The sequence below is a fragment of the Somniosus microcephalus genome, unplaced genomic scaffold (genome assembly GCF_052327205.1).
Source record: "Somniosus microcephalus isolate GS21.2 unplaced genomic scaffold, FLI_Smic_1.0 unresolved_chr2, whole genome shotgun sequence".
NCBI lineage: Eukaryota > Metazoa > Chordata > Chondrichthyes > Squaliformes > Somniosidae > Somniosus > Somniosus microcephalus.
The window spans coordinates 12,283,620-12,293,553 of NW_028225180.1; the positions used below are offsets into that span (position 1 = coordinate 12,283,620).

The window sequence follows — 9,934 nt, forward strand, 5'->3', positions numbered from 1 at the left end:
CACTCCTCCAGCCAGAGAGTGACTTGGTAAGGTCCCAGGTAAGCTGTCACTATTAGCGCCAGGCGCGACGGAGGGGGGCGCCACTGAATTTCCGGTCCGGGGCGCCCAAAAGGCGTTGCACACTCAAATGACGTCATAATCAGCCTGCGCCCATGAGCGGGCGCTAAGATTTAGCACCGGTGCTAAATGCATGCTCAATATGGGGCAAGGCGCTAGGCGCCTTGCGCCCGCCCGGAAATTGGCTAGCGCCCCACTTCTCGGCCTCTTTAGGCATTAATCGGAGGCGCTAACAACCGAATTTCTCCCCCCAGGTGTGGTATCACCAGGGCGCTATATAATTGCAGTAAGATGTCTTTACTCTTCAAATCCTCTTGTAATAAAGGCCAACACACCATTTGCTTTCCTAATTGCTTGCTGTACATATATGTTACGCTCCTGTGAAGCGCCTTGGGATGTTTTACTATGCTAAAGGTGCTATATAAATGCAGGTTTTTCTGGTTGTAACTCATAAACCACTGGGCTCTTCACAGATAGTATAATCTAGCAGAGGGCGAGTTAACAGGGACTGAAACAAGTTGTCTGCAGGAAGTTTTGCTCTGATAAAGATCAACCGATCTGTTAGTTATTTTTATCGCCAATATGCAAGTATATTCTTGCGGAAAAAATGTAAAGATTAAGTGACAGGCTGCTGACATCTTTCCTTAGCTCAATCGCAAGAATCCTCCTCAATCGCCTTCTACCAGTGGCTGAAGAGCTCCTCCCAGAGTCGCAACGCGGATTCCGCCCACTAAGGGGCACAATGGACATGTTCTTCACCGTGCGTCAACTACAAGAGAAATGCAGGGAACAGCACCAACCGCTGTACATGGCCTTCTTTGGCCTCACAAAGGACTTCAACACTGTCAACCGTGAGGGATTATGGAGTGTCCTCCTCAAATTCGGCTGCCCTCAAAGGTTTGTCACCATCCTCCGCCTGCTTCATGACGACATGCAAGCCATGATCCTGACCAACGGATCCACCACAGACCCAATTCACGTACGGACTGGGGTCAAGCAAGGCTGTGTCATCGCACCAACGCTCCTCTCAATCTTCCTTGCTGCAATGCTCCATCTCACCCTCAGTAAGCTCCCCGCTGGAGTGGAGCTAATTTACAGAACAACCAGGAAACTGTTCAACCACTGACGCCTCCAGTCCAGATCCAAGGTCGCCCCATCCTCTGCCGTTGAATTACAGTATGCAGATGACACTTGTGTCTTCGCACACTCGGAGGTCGAACTCCAAACCATCGTCAATACTTTCACTGAACCGTACGAGAGCATGGGCCTTACACTAATCATCCATAAGACAAAGGTCCTCTGCCAACCTGCCCCCGCCACACAGTACTGCCCCCTGATTATCAAAAATCACGATGAGGCCTTGGACAACCTGGGCCACTTTCCATACCTTGGGAGCCTACCGTCAACAAGGGCAGACGTCGATGAAGATGTCCAACACCGCCTTCAGTGTGCCAGTTCAGCCTTCGGTCGCCTGAGGAAGAGAGTGTTTGAAGACCAGGACCTCAAACGCAGCACCAAGCTTATGGTCTACAGGGCAGCAGTGATACCCGCCCTCCTGTATGCCTCAGAGACATGGACCATGTACAGCAGGCACCTCAAAGCACTGGAGAGGTACCACCAATGCTACCTCCGCAAGATCCTGCAAATCCATTGGCAGGATAGGTGCACCAACATCAGTGTTCTCGCTCAGGCCAACATCCCCAGCATCAAAGCTCTGACCACGCTCGATCAGCTCCGATGGACGGGCCACATTGTCCGCATGCCCGATACAACACTCCCAAAACAAAGGCACGACTCGAATTCCGACACGGCCAGAGAGCCCCAAGTGGGCAGAGGAAACGCTTCAAGGACACCCTCAAAGCCTCCTTGAAAAAGTGCAACATCCCCACCGACACCTGGGAATCCCTGGCCCAAGACCGCACAAAGTGGAGGAGAAGCATCCAGGAAGACGCCTAACACCTCGAGTATCTTCGCCGGGAGCAAGCGGAAGCCAAGCACAAACAGCGCAAGGAGCGCACGTCAACCCAAGCACCCCCAACCCACCCGCCCCTTCAACCACTGTCTGCCCCACCTGTGACAGAGACTGTAGGTCCCGCATTGGACTCATCAGTCACCTGAGAACTAATTTTTCGCGTGGAAGCAAGTCATCCTCGGTTCCGAGGGACTGCCTAGGAAGAGAAGCTTGCTGCGCCTGCATGTTACACTCCTGTGAAGGCCTTGGGATGTTTTACTATGCTAAAGGTGATATATAAATGCAGGTTGTTCTGATTGTAACTCATAAAGAACTGGGCTCTTCACAGATAGCATAATCTAGCACAGGGCGAGTTAACAGTGACTGAAACAAGTTGTCTGCAGGGAGTTTTGCTCTGATAAAGATCAAGCGAACTGTTAGTTATTTTTATCGCCAATATGCCAATGTATTCTTGCATATAAAATGTAAAGATTAAGAAACAGGCTGCTGACATCTTTCCTCAGCTCAGTGGAAAGCTCAGAAGGTCGTGGGTTCAAGTCCTCACTGCAGAGACTTGAGCCCCAAAATCCAGCCCGAAACATCCCGGTCGCCAGTACTGAGGGAGCACTGCACTGTCGGAGGGTCAGTACTGAGGGAGCGCTGCACTGTCGGAGGGTCAGTACTGAGGGAGCGCTGCACTGTCGGAGGGGCAGTACTGAGGGAGTGCTGCATTGTCAGAGGGGCAGTACTGAGGGAGCGCCGCACTGTCGGAGGGGCAGTCCTGAGGGAGCGATGCACTGTCGGAGGGGCAGTACTGAGGGAGCGCTGCACTGTCAGAGGCGCAATACTGAGGGAGCGCTGCACTGTCGGAGGGGCAGTACTGAGGGAGCGCTGCACTGTTGCAGGGGCAGTACTGAGGGAGCACCACACTGTCGGAGGGACAGTACTGAGGGAGTGCTGCACTGTTGCAGGGGCAGTGCTGAGGGAGCGCTGCACTGTCGGAGGGGCAGTACTGAGGAAGCACTGCACTGTCGGAGGGGCAGTACTGAGGGAGCGCTGCACTGTCGGAGGGGCAGTGCTGAGGGAGCGCTGCACTGTCGGAGGGGCAGTACTGAAGGAGCGTTGGACTGTCGGAGGGGCAGTACTGAGGGAGCTCTGCAGTGTCGGAGGGGCAGTACTGAGGGAGCGCCGCACTGTTGCAGGGGCAGTACTGAGGGAGTGCTGCACTGTTGCAAGGGCAGTACTGAGGGAGTGCTGAACTGTCGGAGGGGCAGTACTGAGGAAGCACTGCACTGTCGGAGGGGCAGTACCGAGGGAGCGCTGCACTGTCGGAGGGGCAGTACTGAAGGAGCGCTGCACTGTCGGAGGGGCAGTACTGAGGGAGCGCTGCACTGTCGGAGGGGCAGTACTGAGGGAGCGCTGCACTGTCGGAGGGGCAGTACCGAGGGAGCGCTGAACTGTCGGAGGGGCAGTACTGAGGAAGCACTGCACTGTCGGAGGGGCAGTACCGAGGGAGCGCTGCACTGTCGGAGGGGCAGTACTGAGGGAGCTCTGCACTGTCGGAGATGCTGTCTTTCGGATGAGACGTCAAACCAAGGCCCGTCTGCCCTCTCAGGTGGATGTGAAGGATCCCTTGGCCAGAATTGGAAGAAGAGCAGGGGAGCGTTCTCCCTGGTGTCCTGGGGCCCAATATTTATCCCTCAACCAACATCTCTAAAAAACAATGCCTCTCCCCATTAGGCAAGCAGTGAGCTCATTTTGCTGTGTAATGCTTCTCATTATCCGGTGCTCAGTCAGACGCTGGGGCAGAATGATGTGTTCAAGTGTTTCACTGTGTGATCACAAACACCATACACTTACTCACTGATCTCTCGGGCTCTCCTACCAAATACCTTAAATCTGTGTCCTCTGGTTACCGACCCTCCTGACATTGGAAACAGTTTCTCCTTATTTACTCTATCAAAACTCCTCATGATTATGAACACCTCTATCAAATCTCCCCTTAACCTTCTCTGCTCTAAGGAGAACAATCCCAGCTTCCCCAGTCTCTCCACATAACTGAAGTCCCTCATCCCTGGTACCATTCTGGTCAATCTCCCCTTAACCTTCTCTGCTCCAAGGAGAACAATCCCAGCTTCTCCAGTCTCTCCACGTAACTGAAGTCCCTCATCCCTGGTACCATTCTGGTCAATCTCCCCTTAACCTTCTCTGCTCTAAGGGGAACAATCCCAGCTTCTCCAGTCTCTCCACGTAACTGAAGTCCCTCATTCCTGGTACCATTCTGGTCAATCTCCTCTGCACCTTCTCCAAGGCCTTGACATCCTTCCTAAAGTATGGTGCTCAGAATTGGACACAATACTCCAGCTAGGGCCTAACCCAATGTTTTATCAGGTTTTGGCATAACATCCTTGCTTTTGTACTTTATTCCTGTATTAATAAAACCTAGGATCCCGTGTGCCTGTTTAACAGCCTTCTCAACTTCTCCCGCTGCCTTCAGAGACTTGTGTACATATACCTCCAGGTCTCTCTGTTCCTGAACCACTTTAAAATTGTACCATTTAGTTTATATCGCCTCTCCTCATTCTTCCTACAAAAATGAATCACTTCACACTTCTCTGCATTAAATTTCATCTGGCCGCGTGTCTGCCCATCTCCCCAGTCTGTCCATGTGTCCTCCTGAAGTCTGTTACTGTCTTCCTCACTGTTTCCTACATTTCCGAGTTTTGTGTCATCGGCAGACATTGAAGTCCAGACACTCACATGCCCACACAGATACGCCCTGCAATACAGACTGGTGCAAGCACAGACTCGCCAGAGATTCTGGCGCACACACTTTATAAAGTGAGAAAGGATCCATGGTAGATTGCTTGGATGAAGCCAGGCGGTCAGTTAGCAGGCTGAGGGGGGAGGGGGGGCGCGGGGAAGTTAAAGAATGCGTTGGAGCTGCAACTTACTTTAGAACTTGTATTTCTTTCTTCGAGGCTGTGAGCTGCCAGTTCTTGCACGCTCGTTGCAGATTCTCTCTCTGTCTCAATCTCTCTCTCGTTCTCTGTCTCAATCTCTCTCTCTCTCTGTCTCAATCTCTTTCTCTGTCTCAATCTCTCTCTGTCTCAATCTCTCTCTGTCTCAATCTCTTTCTCTCTCTCTCTCTGTCTCACTCTGTCTCTGTCTGTCTGTCTCTTTCTGTCTGTCTCTGTCTCAATCTCTACTCTCTCTCTCTCTCTCTCTCTCTCTCTCTCTCTGTCTCTCGCTGGCTCTCTGACTCTCTGTCTCTCTCTCTGTCTCTCTCTCTCTCTCTCTGTCTCTGGCTCTCTGACTCTCTCTGTCTCTCTCTGGCTCTCTCTCTCTCTCTCTCTGTCTCTGGCTCTCTGACTCTCTCTCTCTGTCTCTCTCTGTCTCTGGCTCCCTGTCTCTCTCTGGCTCTCTGACTCTCTCTCTCTGACTCTCTCTGTCTCTGGCTCCCTGACTCTCTCTGACTCTCTCTGTCTCTCTCTCTGTCTCTGGCTCTCTGACTCTCTCTCTCTGTCTCTCTCTGTCTCTGGCTCCCTGTCTCTCTCTGGCTCTCTGACTCTCTCTCTCTGACTCTCTCTGTCTCTGGCTCTCTGACTCTCTCTGTCTCTCTCTCTGTCTCTCTCTGTCTCTCTCTCTCTCTCTCTCCGTCTCTGTCTCTCTGTCTCTCTCTGTGTCTCTCTCTCTCTCTCTCTGACTCTCTCTGTCTCTCTCTCTCTGTCTCTCTCTCTCTCTGTCTCTGGCTCTCTGACTCTCTCTGTCTCGCTCAGCACCTCCCAGCCTCAGCCCTGTGGTTTTTTCGAGCAATTTGGGCGTTTCCTGCTCAATCCGTGAATCACCTCAGCTGACAATCTGCTGCAGATCACAGGCTGTGTGAAGTTAATTTTTCTAAATGTAGAAGGACCATCGGCTGAGAGCATCCCGCGTACCCTTCGAACTTTATCCCAAAGGGGGGGGGGGCTGGAATACAAAGCTGCTTTGATGAAAGCAATCCTCCAGCAACACTCCAAGGCATCTGCGGTGTGACGGGTGAATTTTCCAAATACTTGGAGCTGCTCTGGGAGCCTGGAATCCACTGGATAATGAGATGGAGACTCAACCACAACGCTGTTCTCAGCCCAGAGAGTGGGAACTCAGTCAGATCCTGCCCCCAACAACAACTTGAATTTATATAACGTCTTTAACTTAGTAAAAACATCCCAAGGCGCTGCACAGGAGCGATTGCCAAACAAAATTTGACACCGAGCCACATAAGGAGATATTTAAAAATTTGTGTGGTGCCAGGAGGTGGCACTGAAATGCAGTTGGCTGCCGTAACGACAGCTGATACCGGTTTCCGTGCCGCATGCCATATCGGTGGTGCCGGTAGCGCCGCCGGTAAACTCGATCGCCAGTGAGCTCGCCATCACGGAGACTGTGACGTCAGTGAGTGTGCAACGCTCACTGGACGCCCGATCTCCCACATTTGATTTAACCACTTACCTTACCGGCAGCGCAAACCAGCGACAGGGAGAGAGAGTTGGTGTCTACCAGCGGGAAGCGGGCTGCAGCTGCGTTAGTCGAAGGCACCGTTCCCGATCAGCTGTACCCGACAGGGTCCTGCAGTTTCACTGCCTGTTTGCTACTTCCTGCAACTGAAACACTCCCTTTAATTATTTCAGGCTTTTCTGGTGACAGGGAGTGTGGATTCTAGTGCAGGTCACTCATTACTGGCTAAAGGCTTCTGCTCACAAGACTTCCTCACAGTCATGGGGGCTGCGGGATTGCAGCATTTCCTCAGGACGACAAGGCTGAGGAGGAGGAAGAGCAGGAGGAAGCGGAAGAGGAAGAGGATGAGGTGGAGGTGGATGAGGTGGAGGATGAGGCGGTGGAGGTGGAGGACGAGAGGAAGGAGGAAGTGGAGGAGGAGGAAGAGGAGGAGGAGGAGGAGGACGAGAGGAAGGAGGAAGTGGAGGAGGAGGAAGAGGAGAAGGAGGAAGAGCAGGAGGAGGTGGAGGAGAATGAGGAGGAAGAGGAGGAGGAGGAGGAGGAGGAAGAGGAGAAGGAGGACGAGGTGGAGGAGGACAAGGAGGAGGAGGAGGATGAAGAGGAGGAGGAGGATGAGACTAAAGAGGAGGAGGAGGATGAGGAGGAGGATGAGGAGGATGAGGTGGAGGAGGAGGACGAGGAGGAGGAGGACGAGGTGGAGGAGGATGAGGCAGAGGAGGATGAGGTGGAGGAGGAAGAGGGGGAGGAGGACGAGGAGGAGGAAGAGGAGGATGAGGTGGAGGAGGAGGACGAGGAGGAGGAGGACGAGGCGGAGGAGGAAGAGGAGCGGAACGAGGATGAGGAGGAGGAAGAGGAGGATGAGGTGGAGGAGGAGGATGAGGAGGAGGAGGACGAGGTGGAGGAGGATGAAGAGGAGGAGGGCAAGGAGGAGGATGAGGAGGAGGACGAGGAGGAGGAGTGTGAGGAGGAGGATGACGAGGTGGAGGAGGTGGAGGAAGAGGTGGAGGAGGAGGAGGACAAGGGGTAGGAGGATGAGGAGGAGTAGAATGAAGAGGAGGAGGAAGAGGGGGAGGAGGATGAGGAGGACGAGAAGGAGGAGGAGGAGGAGGACGACGAGGTTGAGGAGGAGGAGGAGGAGGAGGACGAGGTGGAGGAGGAGGAGGACAAGGGGAGGAGGATGAGGAGGAGTAGGATGAAGAGGAGGAGGATGAGGAGGTGGAGGAGGTGGAGGAAGAGGTGGAGGAGGACAAGGGGTAGGAGGATGAGGAGGAGTAGGATGAAGAGGAGGAGGAAGAGGGGGAGGAGGATGAGGAGGATGAAGGATGAGAAGGAGGAGGAGGAGGAGGACGACGAGGTTGAGGAGGAGGAGGAGGAGGAGGACGAGGTGGAGGAGGAGGAGGACAAGGGGGAGGAGGATGAGGAGCAGTAGGATGAAGAGGAGGAGGATGAGGAGGTGGAGGACGAGGTGGAGGATGAGGAGGGGGAGGTGGACAAGACTAAGTAGGAGGTGGATGAGGAGGAGGACGAGACTAAGGAGGAGGACGAGGAGGAAGAATTGGAGGAGGATGAGGCAGAGGAGGATGAGGAGGAGGATGACGAGGTGGAGGAGGTGGAAGAGGAAGAGGTGGAGGAGGACAAGGGGGAGGAGGATGAGGAGGAGTAAGATGAAGAGGAGGAGGATGAGGAGGTGGAGGACGAGGTGGAGGATGAGGAGGGGGAGGTGGACAAGACTAAGTAGGAGGTGGATGAGGAGGAGGACGAGACTAAGGAGGAGGAGGACGAGGAGGAAGAATTGGAGGAGGAGGAGGCAGAGGAGGATGAGGAGGAGGATGACGAGGTGGAGGAGGTGGAAGAGGAAGAGGTGGAGGAGGACAAGGGGGAGGAGGATGAGGAGGATTAGGATGAAGAGGAGGAGGAAGAAGGGGAGGAGGATGAGGAGAACGAGGAGGAGGAGGACGAGGAGGAGGAGGAGGATGACGAGGTTGAGGAGGAGGAGCAGGAGGATGAGGAGGAGGAGGAGGACGAGGTGGAGGAAGAGGAGGACAAGGGGGAGGAGGATGAGGAGGAGTAGGACGAAGCGGAGGAGGATGAGGTCGAGGAGGATGAGGAGGACGAGGACGAGGATGAGGATGAGGAGGAGGATGATGAGGTTGAGGAGGAGGAGGAGAAGGATGAGGAGGAGGAGGAGGAGGAGGACGAGGATGAGGAGGAGGATGAGGAGGAGGAGGACGAGGAGGAGGAGGAGGAGGAGGACGAGGAGGAGGACAACGAGGTTGAGGAGGATGATGCCGAGGAGGACAAGGCGGAGGAGGAGAAGGAGGAGGTGGTGGACAAGGAGGAGGACGAGGAGGACGAGTTGGACGAGGAAGAGGATGACGAGGAGGAAGAGGATGTGGAGGAGGAGGACGAGTTGGAGGAGGTGGATGATGAGGAGGACGAGGAGGAGGAGGTTGATGATGAGGAGGAGGACGAGGAGGAGGTTGATGAGGAGGAGGAGGAGGATGAGGAGGAGGAGGACAAGGCGGAGGAGGAGAAGGAGGAGGTGGTGGACGAGGAGGAGGACGAGTTGGACGAGGAAGAGGATGATGAGGAAGAAGAGGATGAGGAGGAGGAGGACGAGTTGGAGGAGGTGGATGATGAGGATGATGAGGAGGAGGTTGATGATGAGGAGGAGGAGGATGAGGAGGAGGAGGAGGAGGTTGATGAGGAGGAGGACGAGGAGGAGGTTGATGAGGAGGAGGAGGAGGATGAGGAGGAGGAGCAACAGGAGGGAGGGTGGAGGCAGCGAGACAATCGGCCTTCTGGACAGGCTGTCCGTGACGAGTTCGCACAGGTAGTCAGGGTGATTGAATGCTTCAACAGATGCTACACACCACCATCTGTACCACAAGCTTCACACACTGCTCAATGCACCACACCCCCAGCACTCATCCACCAATAATCTTTATCGAGCAACTCCGATTCACATGAATGAAACCCCAGACCCCCGTAGCTCACCACATCCCCATCATACCATCCCTGTCTCATGGCGTATCACAGCGTCCTCCTGGGCACGAAGGTGAAATGAGAGAGACCACAAAATATTCCAAACACACTTATGTGGCGTACCGATCACAGAAAGGACACAATCCGCTTTTTGGTCCGTAGACTATAAATCAGGCGGCATGCCTTTAAGAAGGATCACACCTTTAAGAAACTCGATCTGCAACATAGTTAAGCCCAGAGCGGGGGAGGGGCAGTGGAAGCTGTGGACTGATGAAAAGCAGTCAGACTGGGTGTAAGCTCTGACGCCATTTTTGTGTGCAACATGTGGTCTCAACAATTAAACCTTTTCTGTTGAACCTCTCCGAGTTCAGTATTTTTTGCGAGGAGTACGTAGACTCCTACATTGGTGACCCCGACGCTCAGGACGACTCCTAAGCGTAACCA

The 9,934-nt window shown here is 54.0% G+C and overlaps 1 protein-coding gene across 2 annotated transcripts in view; it reads right to left on the reverse strand.

The window, feature by feature from the left end:
* capgb (capping protein (actin filament), gelsolin-like b) overlaps window positions 1-6,607 on the reverse strand; it is an 88,552-nt gene extending 81,945 nt beyond the window's left edge. Inside the window, exon 1 of one of the 2 annotated variants that reach the window (XM_085975846.1) lies at window positions 6,500-6,607. The gene's annotated coding sequence lies outside the window, so the exon portion shown is untranslated. Of the gene's footprint in view, window positions 1-4,962; window positions 5,813-6,499 lie in introns of those variants that run through there. The other variant, XM_085975845.1, reaches the window with a different exon arrangement.
* Window positions 6,608-9,934: the final 3,327 nt, after the last annotated feature.